Source organism: Rhinopithecus roxellana, chromosome 18 (assembly GCF_007565055.1).
Source record: "Rhinopithecus roxellana isolate Shanxi Qingling chromosome 18, ASM756505v1, whole genome shotgun sequence".
Classification (NCBI taxonomy): Eukaryota; Metazoa; Chordata; class Mammalia; order Primates; family Cercopithecidae; genus Rhinopithecus; species Rhinopithecus roxellana.
Window position 1 is genome coordinate 440,645 of NC_044566.1, and position 21,161 is coordinate 461,805.

At 36.5% G+C, this 21,161-nt stretch overlaps 1 protein-coding gene across 1 annotated transcript in view; it reads right to left on the reverse strand.

Annotated features, from left to right (window-relative positions):
* The window catches only part of FAM155A (family with sequence similarity 155 member A), a 704,261-nt gene that overhangs the window by 300,533 nt on the left and 382,567 nt on the right, over positions 1 to 21,161 (reverse strand). The window lies entirely within an intron of this gene.

Consider the following 21,161-nt stretch of genomic DNA (forward strand, 5'->3'; position numbering starts at 1 on the left):
AGTTTCTATTAAAATTATGTGAAACTTTGGTACGGTCACAGAAGCTTTCAAATTAGTTTTTAATATAAAAGGAAATGCCATGTGGCACCTTGGTTTATTAAATATCTCACTTTTTGGTTTATTAAATACTTTCATGTTTTTAATATATACTATGAATTGAATTGCATAATTTTATATATATGTCTCTGTTTTTTTTTTTTTGTTTTTTTTTTTTTTTTTTGCCTAGGCTTCTTTATAAATCTTAAAGTTAATACAATTTTTTAACTCTTTCTTTACCCTCCTAATTTAAGCACTTGTTTTACATATCTTAGCACCTGCCTGGGTCTCTGTGCTCTGGGAAAACCTCTAGCACACAAGATTCTGATGAGCAAAGTAGTTCGGAGGAGATCAGACGGCTGTCTTCACTGGCATATCCAATGTGCTAATGCATTCCTTATGTAATGAGCCTCATTTTCACCAACCAGAACTTGGAATGGAATCCTACTCCACATTGGCAATGATGCTATGACAGTTGATGAGATGGGGCACTGGGGAGTGTCTTTGTCTGGTGAGGCTGTCATAACAAAATACCTAACACTAGGTCATTTATAAATAACAGAAACGTCTTGCTCACAATTTTGAAATCTGGGAAGTCAAAAATTAAGGTTCCAGCAGATTTTGTATCTGGTGAGAGCCTGTTCTTCATAGATGGCATCTTTTAGCTGTGTCCTCAAATGGTGAAATGGGTGAGCAAGTTTCCTGAAGCCTGTTTTAATAAGGGCACAATTCCCGTTCATAACGGCTCCACCTTCATGACTGTATTAGTCTGTTTTCACACTGCTGATAAAGACAAAAGTGAGACTGGGAAATTTACAAAAGAAAGTGCTTTATTGGACTTATAGTTCCACGTGGCTGGGGAGGTCTCACAATCATGGCAGAAGGTGAAAGGCATGTCTCACATGGCAGCAGACAAGAGAAGAGCTTGTGCAGGGAAATTCCCCTTTTTAAAACCATCAGATCTCATGAGACTCATTCACTATCATGAGAACAGTGCAGGAAAAGGGCTGCCCCCATAATTCAATCGCCTCCCATCAGGTCCCTCCCACGACATGTGGAGATTGTGGGCGTTACAATTCAAGATGAGATTCGGGTGGGACATCACCAAACCATATCAATGACCCAGTCACCTCTCAAAAGTCCTCACCACTTAATACTATTGCGTATCAGTGATTGGATTTCAAGATAGGAATTTTGGAGGGCCACATACATGCAAAGTCTATTGCAGGGAGCAAGTTCAATAATGACATGGATAAGGTAATAAGGGCAAGAATGGCTGAGGTGAAAATCAGGGTTTCAGGAAATGGAAGATCCACTCAAATGCAGGTCTCAGGAGTGACCAATCTGGGGAGAATGTCTGCCAAGCATCTCAGAAAAAGACTCTGGAGCAAATGAGTCAAGGCTCTGCCTGCTTCCAGGTAGGCCAACAACTGCCTCATCCTTGTGGCCTAGAGCATATGGAAATCTTACAAAATCTTCAGATTTTTAGTTGTTTCATCCATTCAACTTCAGGCAGAAGCAGAGATTGAGAGAGTTTATTTGATTATTCAGAAGCACATTTCTTGAAATAAGAAAAAGAAATTAGGCTAATCTGGAAAGGAGATCTGACCTATAAAAAATGTCTTTGTATTATAAGATCCTGGAGAATTTCTTGTAAACTGCTGTTTCTGGTTTTGTTTTCTTTCAGGGTGTTGTCTCGATTATCCTCCCTATGTTGGGGCGTGGTCAATGTGCAACTGGGGTATGGGTGTGGAAATCTGCTTCTTGCTTCTTTCAAATTTCTCTATCAACTTTATTCCGGCTTTTTCATTGATGTATGTCCATTTTATACTGCACTTAACTATGATGCATAGTAATTTCTTAGAGATTTTACTTCCCCACCAACTTAACTTGAAATATTTGACCACTTTTTCTAAGGATTTTTTTTTTTCATCTGTCAATTCAATATATTCTTTCAATGCATATATGAATTCTTGATAGATATTTTAATGTATGTTGGTAGCCCTTGAATTTTCAGAGCAGATTACATAATTTCATGCTGAAATAGAAGTAACTGAATCCTGATGACATTTCTATTACAAGTAGAAATGATAAATATCAAATTAAAATCTGTCCAATTTTGGCACCTAAAATAGATATATACATTCATTACTAAGAGACTAATGTTAAAAACATTTCACCTTAATTTTCTTAATTTGAATTAACCTTAACTTCATGGTTAAAAAAACTGTTCCCTAGAATAACTTCTACTATTCCACATTCTTCCATTTCTATAAAAATATATTAAAATTTTCATAGTCTACCCACAAAGGGATAGCAGCATATTCAATCCCACTTGCTCTTTTTGAGTGTTGCTGTAAAATCAAGCTACTTAAACCCATAATAAAAATTTCATTACCTTCTCCTAATGTTTTATGATTAATAAAAATAAAGTAGCAACTAAGAAATTTATTTTGTTAATATTGCATTTAGTAGGGGAAATAGCCATATGATTGGCAAATAAGAACACTGAAAAGTCAAATACTTTAAACCATCAGTAAAATTCTTATATGATTTAGCAATCACTATTCAAGAAGTATTAAAATCAGCAACTGTCTGGCAGAAACAGTCAGAGGCCGGCTCTGTGCCTCTGTTTTTCTGCCATGGAAAGGTACTTGATTATCGCAAATAACAAACAAATTTCTGATGTATCTTACAATTCACAGAAAAAAAACTGTAGCAGTTATTGGTTTGATTTAATTCAACCCTAACTCATTAAAATTTACGTGTCATTACCTAAGGGAAAATGGAGGCCACCATGCCAAAAAGTTTGATTCCATTCAGCAAACATCAACAGACACAAAGATGTATACATGACCATTTTTCCACTCTCACAGACCTTGAAAGCTGGAGGAAAAAGAGACAGCAACGCTCACCTGTGTACACGGAAGAATGAAAGGAAAGCTGACCACACACTGCTGTCAATCTTTATAGCCACAACTGGTTAAGAGGGGTTGATCTACTTCAATTGTGTGCGTGTTCCCCCTTTTTAAAACTAGCCATCATAAAACGTATGAGACTACAAAAAAAATAAGTAAATCGATTTCTATTTTCAACAATATCGCTGACCAGACATATTTTTAAAGCTCCAGACACAATATACGTAGTTTCTGATTAAAATTATTACGTAACAAACACCATCAAATGTTTTAATGAATAACTGAACCTCTGGAAGAGTAAGAAGGGAATCGAATATGCAAACAAATAGTCAGAATGATGAGTGATTTCAAGATTGGGAGTATGAAAAAAACTTTGTCAACAAAGAAGAGAGAGAATCCTAGTATTTAAAGAAGATAATTATTTTATAGGTGTATTTGCATTGTATGGAGTCAAAGTACACACAGTAACACAGGCACAATTACCTATTTAAATGAATACATTTTATGATTATCTAATAAAGATACAACAGCATGATTATAGTTGGTGTGTCTTGCTGAATTTTGAGAAAACTTTCTCAATAAATTATTTGCCATAACATATGAACCTTAATATCTTCCAAGGTCACTGAGGTTTTACTTTTACAGATAATACTCCATTTTCTAAAATGAGCTTTATAATTCTACTCTATATTTTTATACTCAGTTTTAAAATTCTACTCTATATTTAAAAATCACAGTCATAAAAAAGGTGTCATAAATTTCTCCTATTCAACAAGGTATTCTGTTTTAGAGCACATTTATTATTTTTCAACCTAAGCTACATATAAAGTCTTTAAATATGACCTTTGAGAGAGAGATCAAAGATGTTATTTCCAGATGATACTTCTCATACATGATGCTTCTTATAGATGATGCCTCAAGTCTTATTTAACAGTTATAGATAAGAGATGATTTTTATATTCCCAATTATGACAGCAGAAAAAAAAAAGGAAGTGTCCACTATGTGGTTGTAAAGTACACTTGGCCCTACGTGTCCATAGGGGTTGATTCCAGAGCCTCCCTTGGTACCAACATCTGTGGATCCTCAACTACCTTACATAAAATAGTGTCGTATTTGCACACAATCTAGGCACATCCTCTTGTACACTTTAAATCATCTTTGGATTACTTTTAATACCAAATACAATGTAAATATTATGTAAATAGCTGACACACTGTATGTTTTTAAGTTTTTACGTTTTAATATTTTCCATCTGTAGCTGGCTGAATCTGTGGATGCAGAACCTGTAAATACGATGAGTCAACTGTGTATCTTTTTAATTAAGATAAGTGTATGACAACCTCTTAGGGAATAAATCAATATTGATAATTGAATCTCACAGTAATTGTCAAAAAATTTAAAAAATCCTAGAATAACAAAATCTTGTCTGGAAAGGTCTAACGATCCCTAACTTTATTTGCATATGATTGTTCTTAAACTATTCATTTTAAATTTACTTCCTTCCTTATTTGACACCTTCGTTAGGTAACATAGAAAGGTTCCAAACATTCAATGCTTTAGGAGACCTATCCTCAAAAGTTCATGGTTGAACATTCTTTTATCTTTCAGGCAGAACATAAGTCTCATTTACGCTTGCAGACAGTAGAGCAAAAGTCTACTTGGCTACAGACAGTCTGACACATTTGTTCATATGATATGCTGTAAATCCAGGGACGTCAGGAAGTTTTCTTTAAATTGCTCACTTTTGATCCACTATTAATAGTCAAAGGTTAACTTAGGTCAACATTTCACGTCTAGAAAGCTGTCCTTCAGAAACATTCACACAAATACACATATGTACATGTACAAAAATGTTTGTTGGAACATTATTTGTAAAACTGAGGGAGCTGGAAAAACCAAAGTGCCCCTTAATGGCCAATGTTTAAATGAATTGTTTTATATGCATCCCACGATATATGATTAAGACATGAAAAACTATTAACATAATTTAAAAATATTAACATAATTCTGTTTGAACTGATATGGGGGGATACTCAAGAAATGTTTTGAAGTCAGAAAATGATTATATATACATATTATTATAATACTTTTATGTATACACACAAAAGTATAATAAAGATTGTTAATGTATAATAAAAGTAATAAATAATAAATAAAATAATAAAAGTAAATAAAAGTATAATAAAGATTGTTAATAAAGATTGTTAAAGTTGAAAATGAAGGCAAAAAACTGGTTTATGATTAAGAAAAGTCATTCCCACAGCTGGAAAATGTTCTTCAAGAACTATTTGCAGCATGGTATATTATGATATTTTGATATGAAGTCACTCTTATCCAAATACATTGATAACGCTGGCCATTCTACTGGAGAGGCTGAAAGAGAAATCCATGCATCTCTAGATTGTATAACTTATGGCGTGTGTGTGCAGGACACCATTTACTGCTATAACCAAATTACCATGTGGGACACAAGTTTCATTGTGATCATCAAATTGACAATTTTTAAAAATGTGGATTATATTCCTTCTAAAATGCTAATTTATCTACCATATTTCATTAAAAAATAAGACACACATACATATAAGAAAGAGCATTTTGGCCATGTAATTTTAGAACTGTCTAGGGCAGAAGCAGGTGCAAAAGACAGGCGAGGGATGGGGTTTGCAGTCGGTCAGGGGACGGTGAAATGAGGTGAAGGGCAGGCAGGGGCAGCTGGTCAGGAGGCAATTACAGCACAGTTTCAGCTGTACATACTCTAATATTGGGGGCTTATTTAGAAAGTGCCAGAGCATGGATATTATGTAAGTTTCCAGTATGACTTTTAATTACTAAGGAAATTACTTATAATTTATGTTGGCTTCATTGATGTCTTATTTTGATTTTTTGTATCCACTTAAGAAACCTCAAAAATAAGGTATCTAATCAATGTGCCATTTGGGAAGAAATGTTTCTGTTTTGCTATCTGAAGAATTAGATACCTTCATCCATAGAGGAGTAGGGGATAAAATGAAAATATAACACAAGCACCCTTCTTTAAAAATGGGGTATCCCTGTGGCACTTAGAATGATTTAAGCCATTTATGCATTTATGACAGCTCATCCCAATGCATTATTTTCTTTGAAAATGGCAGAGAAGAAAAAAAGAGGAATACGTTTTTGTCTCTCCAATTATTAAGATAGTAGTCAAGAAAAAAATATATTAACCTATTCTGTATATCGCTGTGAACTTACCAACAGTACTTGTTTTGTGATCCATCTAGTGCTAAAATATAGGCTCGAAAGTAATCATAAATACTTCAGATAAAGCGGGGCACGTTGGCTCACACCTGTAATCTCAGCACTTTGGGAGGCTGCGGCGGGTGGATCACTGGTCAGGAGTTCGAGACCAGCCTGACTAACATGTGAAAGCTCATCTCTACTAAAAATACAAAAATTAGCCAGGAGTAGTGGCGGGCGCCTGTAATCCCAGGTACTTGGGAGGTTGAGGCAGGAGAATCGCTTGAACTTGGGAGGTGGAGATTGTAGTGAGCCGAGATCCTGCCATTGCACTCCAGCACAGGCCACAGAGCAAGACTCCCTCTCAAAACAAACAAACTTCAGATAACACTGGGGCTGTGATGGTTAATATTGTGTGTCAACTTGATGGGATTGAAGGATGTGAAGTATTGTTCCTGGGTGTGTCTATGAGTGTGTTGCCAAAGGAGATTAACATTTATGTCCCAGGACTGGGAGAGGCCGACCCACCCTCAACCCGGGTTGAGGGTGGGTACCATCTAATCAGCTGCCAGTGTGGCTAGGATGAAAGCAGGCAGAGGAACACAGAAAGACTAGACTGGCTAAGTGTTCTGGCCTCCATCCTTCTCCCGTGCTGGATGCTTCCTGCCCTTGAACATTGGCCTTCAAGTTACTCAGCTGTTGGACTCTCGGACCTACACCTGTGGTTTGCCAGGGGCTCTCGGGCCATTGACCACAGTCTCAAGGCTACACTACTTCCTGACTTTTGAGGTTTTGGGACTCGGACTGGCTTCCTGGCTCCTCAGCTTGCACAGACAGGCCTATTGTGGGATTTCACCTTGTGATCATGTGGGTCAATACTCCTTAATAAACTCCCTTTTGTCTATACATCTATCCTAGTAGTCCGGTCCCTGTAGAGAACCCTGACTAACACTGGGGAGAAACAGAAGCATGCTCCTCTTTTGCTGTTTTTTTCCTTTGCAACCTGAAATTTGTCTTTTCTATTCCCAAACACTGCTCACTTTCCCACTTCTCCTGAAACGCCTTCATCCATTCTCTCCTCTTGAATGAGCATCCTTTCCTCAAGGATCAGTTCAAACACAGCATCCTCTATGAAGCTTTCTTTTGTTTTTACTTTCACCTTGTATAGATTCTCCCTCTGGAATACCAGAGTATTCATTATTTGCTTCCCTCATGTACCACAGGCTTTTCTGTTTTTACACTAACTGATATTTTTCATGAGCGTAGGTCTAGTTTCTTCAGCGCCAGGGTCCTGGAAGGAAGAACCAATTTTTTTTTTTTTTTTTGAGATGGAGTCTCGCTCTGTCCCCCAGGCTGGAGTGCAGTGGCCTGATCTCCGCTCACTGCAAGCTCCACCTCCCGGGCTCACGCCATTCTCCTGCCTCAAGCCTCCCGAGTAGCTGGGACTACAGGCACCTGCTACCACACCCGGCTAATTTTTTGTATTTTTAGTAGAGACAGGGTTTCACCGTGTTCGCCAGGATGGTCTCGATCTCCTGACCTCGTGATCCACCCGCCTTGGCCTCACTCTGATTGTATTTCATGTATGGCAAGTGCTCTCCGCATTCTCCACCAAAATTAAAATAAAACACAAGGTCAGCATTTTAATTACTCTCTAAGTCACCCAAGATACATTTATATGGTAATATAATTTCAACAAATGGTGGTTGTTTCTCTGAAGAAAACAGGACCTATGTCACATAAAACACCATGGCACTGCCTAAGAGAAGGTAGAGGGAAGAATCACTGAAACAACAATTTGGTTACGGAAAAGAGAGTCCAAAAGGAAGTAGTAGAATCACAGAAGTAGACCATCTCAGATTTAGATTCTCATAGTCTTCATTTTAACTCCATTCAGCAGACACCCTTCTGCCCTGCTCCCTCCCCCAATGGTTTGTACTGAATTACATACCAAATTCTACCCAAATAGTTCTTCTCACTCTCCCCATATCCAAGGGGAAAGAAAAGTGTGACTTCTCCCAGCCATCTGGTTTCATTGGCCGTTGGCTCCAGTGATGACAGCGGGGCCCTACACTGTCCCTGCACCTGTTTCCTGTGCCTTGTACGTGTTTTTCCCTGTATATGAACAAGGAGTGTTAGGAATAAGGGATAAAGAAGACATGGTCTCCCCACAGTAGTCCACTGGGACCCTTGCAGCTCCATCCCTAACCCTTTATGAGAGACAATTTCTACCCCCTTCTTCTCTCAAGTGTTGCTCCTTTGGGCACACTCTATTGACTACTTTTCTCAATAAGAACATTCAGAACTGAACAAAATATATTTCCTGAAATTAAGGGACAGTACAGGATAACAACAGGCATATGTTATTACAGTACTTCAAATCCCTAACACTGTCAATGGAACAAGGACTAAATTTCCCTTTTCAAGGGTGCAAACTGGAATGTTACAGAAAAATACTAAACAAAATACTTTTGATGTGGTCCAAACACAAGAGAGAAAGTTAACTATATTTCACACTATCATCCAGAAACTGTGCTTTTAAGAATTGTGTTAGATTTTAGCACCTGCCCCACATTACTCTTGGAATCAACTGGATTTCTATGTCATTTGTCCACAAATTGCTGCCAAGTTCTGATCTTTCTCATATTGATACTTGTACTGTTTACTAGAACTAATATTTAACAAAAATATGCTAGATTATTTGAGAGAGAAATGTAATAATGTCTTCAACATATTTTAAAATGGATTTAAAAGTATACATACATAGAGAAAATTGTAGCAGAATGTTAAATGTAGGTGTTTATTGTGTTATTCAGTCAATGCATCTGTAGCCTTGAGATTTTTCATAGCACACAGTCAGGAACAAGAGATTTAATAGGGATGGGAGGCACTATGTAAGTATGTACATGGGTAGAGACAGATCCTACCACGGAAGATTTTCGGTAACAGAAGGTAGACGTTTTTGAAATGAAGTGTATAATGTCTGTGCCTGTGTTCTTTGGTATACTCACAAGTATAAGACATCTTCTCTAAGAAGTTATTAGGCAAATATTGATCATATGCTTTCCTTCTTTCAGGGTCTCTAATTTCATACCAGTTTGAAAGCTTTCTGGTTTATTTAATGAGGCTGTCACATTTTCCTGAAACACAAATCGGAGCACATCATCTGCTAAGTGTCAAGTGGCCAGCAGGGTACAATATCTAAACTTGCTACCACCCAGGAAAATAGAACAAGAGGTTCTCATTAGACAACCAAGAGGGGCACTCACATTCGAGAAAAGAGGCCAGAAGAGCTGAAATGTGAAAGGGAAACAACACTACGGGCCCCATCATTTGAAGGTTTGTCATCTCAACATTATATTTGAACTCAGCCATCATTCATTGAACACGTGTGGAAAGCGCTCTTCAATTCTGCATATAGCATTTTGTATTCATACAGCCAGGTACTGAACAAAACACTTTTGATAGGGTCCAAACACAAGACAGAACATTACTCTATTTTATACTATCTTATAGAAACTGTACTTCGAAGGCTTGTGTTAGTTTCTAGTGCCTGCTCTACTACTCTTGAAATCAGCTGAACTCAGATGTCATTTGTCCACAAATTGCTGCCAAGTCTGAGCTTACTTAGATTGATACTTGTTTTGCTTACTACAACTAATGATGAACAAAAATGTACTGGATTATTTGAGGGAGAAATGTATTAAATGAATTAAATGAGGGAGGATGTTAATTACTATAAAGTGATGAAGTGCCCAATGTTTTCAAGTTCTTGACCAAGTTGGAGATTTCTTGGGGTAATAAGAATTTACATTTCAAATCAATGATTTAAAGATACTTGAAGAGCCAAGGAATGAACTAATAAAACTAAGCATAATTACATCCTAATTTTATGGTAGAAACTACTAAAGAAATTCTCAGAGATTTCTTGTCTCTTTTAGTCAATAAGATGAACACAATTAAATCAATAAAGATTATTTCCTCATACAAACTATTTATTGAGAGTTGTTCAACCAATACTATGTAGGAAACCAAAGACAGAGACACACATACCTAAAGCCTTCATCCACTGCTGCTCAATTACCATTTCCCTCTTTTTTCTTCCATTGACCCAGGAGAGTTATAAACAGTAAAAAAAGAATGCGAAAAAAGCAATCCCAAATCCTATAAATCACTGAACATAATGCTTCTGAAGATAGGTTCACTGATGTTGGGAACGAGCCCCCAAAATCTGGACATAAACTGGCCATAAACAAAATCTCTGCAGCACTGTGACATGTTCCTGATGGCCATGGCTCCCAGGCTGGAATGTTGTGGGTTTACCAGAATGAGGGCAAGGGACACCTGGCCCACCTAGGGTGGAAAACCACTTAAAGGTGTTCTTAAACCACAAACAATAGCATGAGGGATCTGTGCCTTAAGGACATGCAAACCCATCCCTTTATTTTGGCCCATCCCTTTGTTTCCCATAAGGAATACTTGTAGTTAATCTATAATCTATAAAAACAATGTTTATCACTGGCTTGCTGTTAAATACATGGGTAAATGTCTGTTCAAGCCTCTCAGCTCTGAAGGCTGTGAGACCCCTGATTTCCCACTCCACACCGCTATATTTCTGTGTGTGTGTCTTTAATTCCTCTAGCACTGCTGGGTTAGTGTCTCCCCAACTGAGTTGGTCTGGGCACAGTGAGAAGAAGAGATTTAAGGTATGTAGACATCTATATTCTTTTAAAAAATGTATCAGTACTTGGGTGACAGATTTAGATCTTGAAAAAATAGACATTTGAAAAGTATAATATTTTAGAATTCATGCAGTTCCTTTTGAGGACAGCACCTATGGATTACAAAGAGTGTCCTGCCCTTGCAGGCAGCCGACTTCTTAAGTCTAATTTGATGTCTCATGCACACAAATAACCTGTCTCATCAAATCCACTCATCAAAGGTGGTGATTATAAAATAAAATATTCCAAACTAGCATGCAATGTGCTATAAAGAGTTATGATACAAAGGTTTAGAATTTCTGATTTCCCTTACCAAATGTCTGACTCTATCCTTAACCATCTGAGCATATTTTTTTCTCATGTGTAATGTAAAATAAAATTAAATTAGATTAAGAGCTATTTTGGCTGGAAATGTATATAATCCTGCCTTTAAAACAGTTGTATTATTAATCTAATTATTTTAATATATTATAAGCAAGTGTTTCATTCTAAGAGTAAGAACTCTATTATTTTCATATCTGAACAGTATCAAACCATCCAAAACAGTTAGGATAATCTTTCTTAGAGGAGTGAATAAAGTCCAGATACTTTTTGACAATTTTAATAGTTCTGTTTATAAATACCCCTCACTCGCAACATGTGGAGCTGCGAATTTTTGCATTCAGTATCATAAGGTGGTGATTATAGATTTATATGGGAATCCTTAATGGACTCACCTAGTAGAAATTCTCTGGCAGCAGAGACAACCACGGAGACCCTCTGCTGGGTCAATTAATACAAGTGTTCTTCTAATGAGCCAAGAGGTATTTAGAAGCTCAGGGATCAATTAATTTTTAAGTCAATAAACAATTTAGGAAAGTAACTAGAGAATTAAAATGGACAATAATTTTTTTAGAATACTAGTCATATTAATATGACCTTAAAAAATATTTTCATTGCAATGCTTGAAACTCTCGCTCATGGCATTTGCAGTCAGGGAAACTGAATTGATAAAAAGTCTAGTGAAATAAAAGCCATATTTGTCTTCTATTTCAATTTCGGAAAAACAAAAATACGTACACTTGAACTTTCAATAACATACTGTAAACTGAGACCTCAAGGAGTCCCATAGTTTAATACTGAGGACCAAGAATTAGGGTCTTCTGCATCAACGTGACTTCACTACCTGTTTCACAAATATTTGCTCAGGAAGATAACGCTGTAAGCCAGTAAATAACTTCATGGTTGGCTTCAGGAGCTTTCCCCAAAGCAACAGACTGCTCAGACAGCACTCCTCTCAGCAAATTGCTCTTTTATAGAACAAATGTTTATTTATCAATATCTGCTTTGAGACCCTCACCTCTAGGAGTCTGCTAATCCTAAATCACAAAATCAGGAACTTGGGCCAATCCTACTAAGGTCCCTATAGGGAAAGATTTATCTTAAATAACTTGAGTCCAGACCTCAAAAAGCCCACAAATATCCATTCCTGGGCCGTCCTTTCTGAAATTTACTGATAATCATCTTCTTGTGATCTTCCTTACTGGAAGCAATAAACTGAGCTTTGCTTGATCAATAGGTTACTCTCGGTAGTTGCTCAAGACAACCTTCATATCTCCTCCATGTGACTAAACTTTAGATAAGTTTCTTGATTCCTGGACTCTTTTCTGTTTTAAAAATAATTTTTAAGAGCATTTATTTTAGGATTGATGTAGGGCAGGAAGCTTTAGAAAATCTGTAATTTTTTTTCCTGCCCCTTGAAGGTATATGTCTTCTTCCAAACTGCTGCCAGGTTTTCAACCCAGGAATGTCTTTCTCAAGGACCTACAAGCCATTCGTTCGAAAGGTAATCGTCAAAGAAAATAGAACTTCTATCTTCCAGTCCTTATAGGAGGGTAGAAGCCTAACTTCAGCAGGCGCCTTGCTTCAAAGTATAAATGCCTCCTGTCACAGAAAGTGTATGTTTTCTCTGGAGAAGGTCAGTTAGCACACTCAGACAACCTACCATCCTGCTCCCTGCTTTCCATGTTTAAAACTCTGTGGCTCTTTGTCTTAGCAGAGTTGAGCTCCTGTTGGGTTTAGTCTCTCTATCTCTTATTGCAGTAGCCTTAAATGAAGCCATTCTTGCTGCATAACTTTTCTGGTGCAATTTTTGCTTCATCATGATCCTTCAGGGAGTTGGCAGTCAACACTCATTTTCTCACATAAGAAATGTGCATTTTTGATGTGCACAGAGTATTTGCAAAACTTAAAATACTTGTTGAAATGAATGTTGAGATTCCTACATGTAATTTTTATTTCTGGTTGGACCTTATCTTTTTCTTAGAGAATTCAGCAAAATCTAATTATGCAATTTGGGAGTTAACATTTTAAAATGATTCAAAACAAAAATACCAAAAAAGTAAAATTTATAAATAAAATATATCAAACAAGAAAAAAAACAGTGTGAGACTATAGGTAATAATGTTTGATATTAGGTGTTGAATATTTTTAAATAACATTGCTCTTCTATTAATTTACTATTCACAAAAACACTATGAGGTTGGTGAAATTACTATTTTCATAGTACAGATATTTCTGAAAGTCAAAATAAAAACAAAGGGGACATAGAACTTACCCAGTGTCACCTAAAAGAGTTCAACAAAGCGAGTCTGGTTTTCCATTCTGTGTTTAAACCACTATGCTGTACTTACTCTCTGTTAAGGATAAATGCTTATATTTGTTTTTATTATTTTTTTTTGCATAATTAGGAAAATTAAAGAAACTCAGCCTTTTTTGATTTTCACTAAAACCTCAGATTTGTGCCATTTCAACACAAAAAGTCACTATTATATAATGTATTATAGAGTTGTATTGTGTTAAAAATACATATTTGAGAAATATGTGGAATGTTTAGAAAGAAATGTGCTTGTTCCAGATCCTAAAATAAAATAATTTCTGACTTTCCATGAAAGTAACAGTTCAAAAGTATCTTCAGGGTTTCATCATGCAGAGCACCTGGCAAACCAGGAGAATTAAAAATTCTTCACATCAAAGTTGCTTTTTAATTCAAATGAATGCAGAGTGCCAAAGGAATGACTTACACTGTCAGTACCAACCTTCCTTAGAAGATGCCCTTAAAGTCAGTCCATTAAACCAGATGAGAGGCAGCTGCTGCATGTTCTGATCCCGCTGTCCTCTCCCTGCCCAGATGCTCCAGTTTTTCAAAGATTTTCCTGAATATTGGAAACATCTGCATTGGCAGTGCAAAGCCCTCAAGAGAGCTATCAGGCTCTGACTTCTGGGAATTTTGAAACTCCTGGCATCATAACTATTACCCTCTTATGATCATTTTGCTCCACAGTATCTCTTTGTTTTACTTTTACAATCATGTTAAAAATGCCAATATTATATTCATCTCCTATATTTTAAAATATTTTTCTTTTACATATCTATGAAAGAAGACTGATTCTCATTCTCCTCTAACTCCTCCACAATAACTTTTTTAATAGATATACTTGTTGCTGGCACATAACTGATATGTATCCACCTTCATAGCTGTGACTTTTGTCCTTTGGCAATTAGAATGGTTAAACAGTTAATTTCTAAACAATTAAAGTACTAGATGAAATTTTAAGTGAGATTTGCTCTTGGAAAAAACATGTAGGGAGGAGGAGCTAATGTCTTTTGTCTAATTACATGCACCCCTAATTAATATCCAGACTTTCAAGGAAGATAACATGCTCCTATAGTTTTAGCCTACTGTATAACAATATTTGAGACCCATGTAATGTATGACAGACATATATTAGAAACTTGCCTGTAACTTTTTAAAAATTGAAGTAGATTGTATTTCAAGAACTCAAGAGGAAATTAATATAGAAGAAATGGCTTTTTTTTTTTTGAAAGTCCCACCCAGTTATTTCCATTCAGTGTCTCTCTCTGCAATTTTTACCTTCATGAAAAGTGGTTGCAATACCAAGAATGAGATTGACACTAGGAAGACGGGTCACTGAAGTAATTTCTGGCTTGATGAAGGAAAGGCAAAAATATGTTTCAAAGGATCCAATTTCAAAAAATAACCTAAGGCACTCATCAGCAGAGGGGATCACTCACTCATGATTTGGAGACAAAAACTTTAAAGCCAAATTTAATGATTAAAACCGAACATTTTGAAGCACCATTTCTGCTAGTATTAAACCCATTTGATAGTTGAGGCCCAGTGAGGTCAAGTAAATGTACCAAGAACACACAGTTAAGGAGCGGAGGAGCTGAATTTTGAAACTTGGCACAGTGACTTCGGAGACCCCTTTTAATAGCAAAACAAGTAGTGCCTTTCAGGTGGTGAAGCTTCCCCATTAGCTTACTCACTGCCTTCTTCATTTATTAAGTCATTCATTATCTCAGTAATTCTAGCATATCTGCCTTGCAATATTTTGACTCAAATTGATGCTTCAGTAAAATTCCAAATTGCTACATACATGTCTTGGATGTTTCAAGTCTCTAACAGGGGTGTCCAGTCTTCCCTGAGCCACGGGAAAAGAAGAAGAATTGTCTTGGGCCGCACACAAAATACACTAACACTAACGACAGCTGATGAGTTAAAAACAACATCACACACAAAAATCTCATAATGTTTTAGAAAGTTTACAAATTTGTGTTGGGCCTCATTCAAATCTGTCCTGGGATACATGCAGCCCACGGGCTGTGGGTTGGACGAGCTTACTATAGAACATTTAAATCTGTTTATACTAAAGATCTGTTTTATTTTTTATTCTAGTCTAAAATGAAACATTATAGAACATGGAGAGAGATTATATGAGATAAAGAAAGTCTAAAGCTCCAATGAAGCCATAATATTTGCTAAAAATAGCACTTCTACTAAATCTCTAATTTTAAACAAAATATACCGATGAAGGCTTTCTCATATTGTTTGGCTAATACTTCTACGAAACCCACTACAATCTTTAAAAATATTCCAAAGTAAGGCGGAGCTTGCAGTGAGCTGAGATCTGGCCACTGCACTCAAGCCTGGGCGACAGAGCGAGACTCCGTCTCAAAAAAAAAAAAAAAATATTCCAAAGTAAAACAAACCGAGTTGAAAAAAAAAAACTTTGATCGTTTGATACTGAAATAACCCACGACTTTATTGAACAAGATAAAGATTTGAATATGTTAGTCCTTTTGACCATCTGAAGAGGTTTTGAGGCACCCTGGCTTTTTGAGGCTGAAGATTTTCTCTTTTACTAATTACTTTTAAACTGCTTAGACAAACATATTACCACTGGATTGACTGCTAAGAGCTTACTAAATGCAATTAAAGAGCAGTTCTATTATAATGTCATTGAGATCAAGATGATGACGCTGAAAGATTCCATATCATGAAGTACCTCCCTGAGACTGAAAACTGCCCATCCCTTAAATGCCTAATAAATGACGTACTATCTTGAAACAGTTTGCTAACAATACATCTTGTCACAATAATACGTCTCAAGTGACTTAATAGTCTAAAATTCTTTCCTACAGCCCTTTCAAACTTGAATGAAAAAATGTTATTTTCTTTACTATTACAAAGAAGTTATTATTAAAAAAGCACTTAAACTAAAATGAATTTTTTACCACTCTCTGAAGCATGTACACAGGTACTGAAATTGACTTCTTATACCTGAGTTTGTAAAAGATAGTTTAAAGCTATCTATTAAGCACCTACTAGATGAAAGGTACTGCTCTCAGAGGACAAAGGATGAAAAGACACAGTGCCTTCTGCCCACGAATCTGCCGGTGAAGCAGGATAAGTGAAAATCCAAGGGGGAGGAGTGTGTGAAGTGTTATGAGGGCTTCAAGGGTGAACTAGGTGCATCCAATTAACAGCATAAGCAATACTTCTTGGAAAAGGTGATATTTGAAGGGCCCCTAAAGGATAGGAAGTTTTTGAGAGGAGTCCTCTGCTCCAATATACTGTGGTCTTTAAGTGGTTTTTACCTGATCAAGGCATAGAAATATCATAAGCTTTAGCAGAAGTAGAGGAAGTTGACTTAACTCATGAGGGAAATACTCTTTTATCCTTAATTCTGCCATTTGCATGACACTGATTATCTTAGTGTGATGGTTAAGTTTATGTGTCAACTTGGCTAAGCCATGGTACCCAGATAGTTGGTCAAACACCTATCTAGATGTCACTGTGAAAGTATTTTTTCAGGAGATTAACATTTAAATCATGGACCTTGGGTAAAGCAGATCACCCTCCATAATACGAATGGGCCTCATCCAATCAGATAAAAGCCTTAAGAGAAAAGACTTTTCTCTCCCGAGAAGAAGGAGCTCTGCCTCCAGATGCCCTTTGGATTTGAGCTGCAGCATCATGTCTTCCCTGGGTCTCCTGCCTCTGCCTCCCCTGCAGATTGAGGACTTGCCAGTTCTCACAGTGGCATGAGCCAATTCTTTACAACAAATCTTTCTGTCTCTCTCTGCCTATGCACACACACACGCCCTATTGGTTATGTTTCTCTAGAGAACCTCAACTAATACACTATGGGCCTCGTTGAGGATGTTACTCCTCAATGAAAAGCAATTTATAATATGCTTCCATATCGACAGCATAGGAGAAAAGTCAGATATCATTTGGTGAGCATTGGAATTAAAAACAAGGGAAGAAAGGGAGAAACTGTAATAACTGCTATTTTAAGAAATGTAGAAAGGCACATTCTGCAGAACATATGAGAAATAAACATAGCTTTTAGCAATATAATAAAAATAGCCCATTAAATTAATTTTCAGCAATAGCATGGGAAGTGGCCTGGAATAGTTGTCCTGGGTAAACAGAAATATATTTTGGCCTGGCTCAGGATGAGAAATGGATAGAGGTCAAACACAGAAGGGAAACTGTGAGGCTTTGACAGTCAAGGAGAAGAATATGAGAAAATGCAGTCTCAAAGCAGGTCCCAAGCCATACTGGCAATGTGCACTATGAATAATAAATTTTCATATGCAAATCACAAGCCATTTCTTCCGCTTCTCAATTAACACTCTGTCATCTTCCTGGCCTCAGCCCCATGTAACTCTCCCAGAGAGGCCTTCCCCAACTCCCCGCCAAATGTTAGCTGCCTAAATGCCCTCCCCGAACAATGCAGCCCTGGTAGTACTTAGGGGTGTTGCAGTTTTACGTTTATTGGTGGGATTATCTGATTGATGTCTACCTCCCAAATAGCTTGTGAGCTCCCATATGTAAACATAATGCACTGATTACTATTGGGGACCGTGCCGGGGGTGGTGGAGAATGAACAGACACAAGAGACAAAGACAAACAGAGAACATGGCGGCCGCGCCTAGAGCCTCCACCTCTTTATACTCCATAAATCCCACGTCAGCAAAAATAACACAATGCAAAACAAACTTTCTGCACCCAGATGTAACCTTCTGCTTAGTTCCTTGTCTCTAAGCTCTTTCTTATTTGTCTGCCTTCTTGACGCCTACTAGAGTTCATTAAAAGTTCAACTAGAGATACTGTCCTTGACTACTGGAGTTCATTGAAAGTGCAACTAGCTAGAGATACTGTCCTTGAGCCTTATCTATTCTTAGCATATTATTTTCAATGGCCCCTACAGATTATGTCTGTTTTTATTCATCTAGCATCATGCCTCCATATAGGAAGAAATCACTATCCATAAGTTAAATGAACAGATGAATTAATATTGCATGACCAGCAAAATGAATGCTTTAAGCTAAGTCAGGTGAAACACATATAAATCTCAAAGTCCCAAGTTTCCGTGATTCATGTCTTATATCTGAAATCTAGATGTATAGTAAAGTCAATAGCTTGTCACATTTTAATTGTGTTTTTCTCTTCTGTAGTCTTAAAATTGATAGCACATTCGATTTGGTAAAATGAAATGTGTATTTGGTTTTCATATAATCGGATGTCCATCTATAATAAATCTGGTTTTAATAAATCTGATTTCCATACGTCATAGAAATTTATAAAGAGTATTTTTTATTTTTTAACCTGCATACAAAACTGTAGGCCTTTTGAGGAAGAAATCACTAGACAAAATAGACGTCAGATTATTTTAGAATAGGAATAATTTCTTAAACTGTACAATTTTGGTTCTAAGAGCTTTGAACCACTGACTTTTATTAGATGTAAGATTTACATAGAAAGGAATCAGAGCTTCAAGTTGGAACTTCATATTTAATCTCATACTTGTGACATTACTATACTATAGCATTAAAACTAGTATGCAAAAGGTCAGCAATCTTCGTTAAATATAAATATATTAAATTTTAAATTAATAGCATTAAATATAAACGCTACATAAATATAATAGTTAAAAAAGCTTTAGAGATAAAAATACTATTTTAAAGCAAATATATAAAATCTTGTAAGATTAACATAAAAATTCTAAGGAATAGGTACTATTGGTATTATTATAATTTTCACAATTTTGAAGATTAAATATTGTATTTACCATTAAACAGCAAGTAAATGGAAAACTCAGCATTAAATGTCAATTTTCTAAATGTAAACTCTTGTTCTTTATCCACCAGATCACTATAGCACAGTACAGAAGGCCAAAAAGGAATTGAAATTGAAAGGAATTGAAAGTCATCATTCATGATAGCTTGTTAACAGTAGGATAGTAACTGAAATTAAAAAATGTGCCCAATATTCCAATATATTGCAGTAATTCTAAAAAAAGTGAATTATCTGTTTTTCCTGCATATTCTGTATTCAATATGGAATTGAACTAGTTTTGTGTCCATTTGTGACTCTTTTTCTTTATAAACACTTTCTGGCAAATTACTTTGGGGAATGGTCATATTTTCAATCATGAGAACATATTAGATATCTGAAACTGAAATTATTCTTTCATATTATGAAATCCCCAGAAGGCCTTGACAAGGAGAACTAGTTTGGCAGGGGAAGAGTATATGCTCTGAAGTGAGAGGGACTTTCTTCTGTTTTTTCTTCTCCCTCCTCCAGCTTAAGTAAAGAACAAGCAAGACCTTAACAGGGCTTTTTACCACCCATCTTTGGATTTCCAGTGCCATCCAACACATATTGTTGGATGAATGACCATACGAATACATGTCCCCAATTCCTTGGTAGCTCTCATTCTGAGTGCAATATAGGACACTTGGCATTAAGCAAAGCAGAAAAGGATAAGGATGAATAAAATCCAGAAGATATTCTGATATTTGTACAGAGTTCTACATGGTAGCATAAGGGTACAATGAAGTTCCTGAGAACATATCCTTTATGGACTACAGCAGTCAATATTTATTGTTTGAATCAGAACTCCAAGAACACATAAGCAGGGAAAGCCAGCAGAGAAACTCTAGTTCATAGACACAGTAATCTATTTTTAGTTGGAAAGCCTCTCAGAGAAATCATTTTTGCAGAGTATTTGTCTTTAGGGTATTTCCAGTGATCAAAGTACTTGACCAGTGGAACACAATGGGATATCAAATTCTGCTTATGTTTATAACTTCACAGGACATGATAGCCTCATAAATGCTAGGTAACTCACATAAGGCTTGAAAAGACCTGAGTTTTCAGCAAACTTCCTAAATGTACAGCTATGATCTAAGTGTTATGAAGTAGGGCTGCATGTGTAACTCCTATCTTCCCCAAGATGAAGGCTCCAGAGCTGCTGTGCATGTCTGTGATCGTTTTGGAGATGAAGATAGTGCCTTTCACAGTTGCCTCTCTTAGTGATTGCCAATTAGATTCTTCAGTGTCACTCACTTTAATGAGTGCTAATTAGTCACTTTACTGGCACTTCTTCTAGAGCCTCAGTAACCTCAATACTTGGATTCCATCAGTTCCTTTCCTGATTCCCAGCATTCTAAAGTTTCAGACTTATGCAATGACATCAGTCTTCATGTTTTGTGAGGTGCTAAGCAATTTTGCAGGGCAAACAACTCAATGGACAGCAACACATTTTAAACAAGGACTTTACCTTCCACCGCATTAATTATATCCATTCCCCACATCTCATTTATCATCAGATATTCAACAATAGAATTGTAAGTAGGTTGGGAACTGAACTGCTTGGGAACAGGCAGAGGTCATGCCTCATTTATTTATATATTTCTTGTACTCAGTAGAGAACGAAGTTTGCAGAACATTTTCAATAACTATTCATTAAAGGCAAAAATGAACATTTGCTCTACAAGAAATATAGATGCATCTGTACACAACTTCTTTAAGCAATTCTGCACTAATTTTGCTACCTAAAATTTAACTAAAATAAAAAACCTTTTATGTATGCTCAGGGTCTTTGTTTAGGTGGCTTTTCTCAGTTCCCTCAA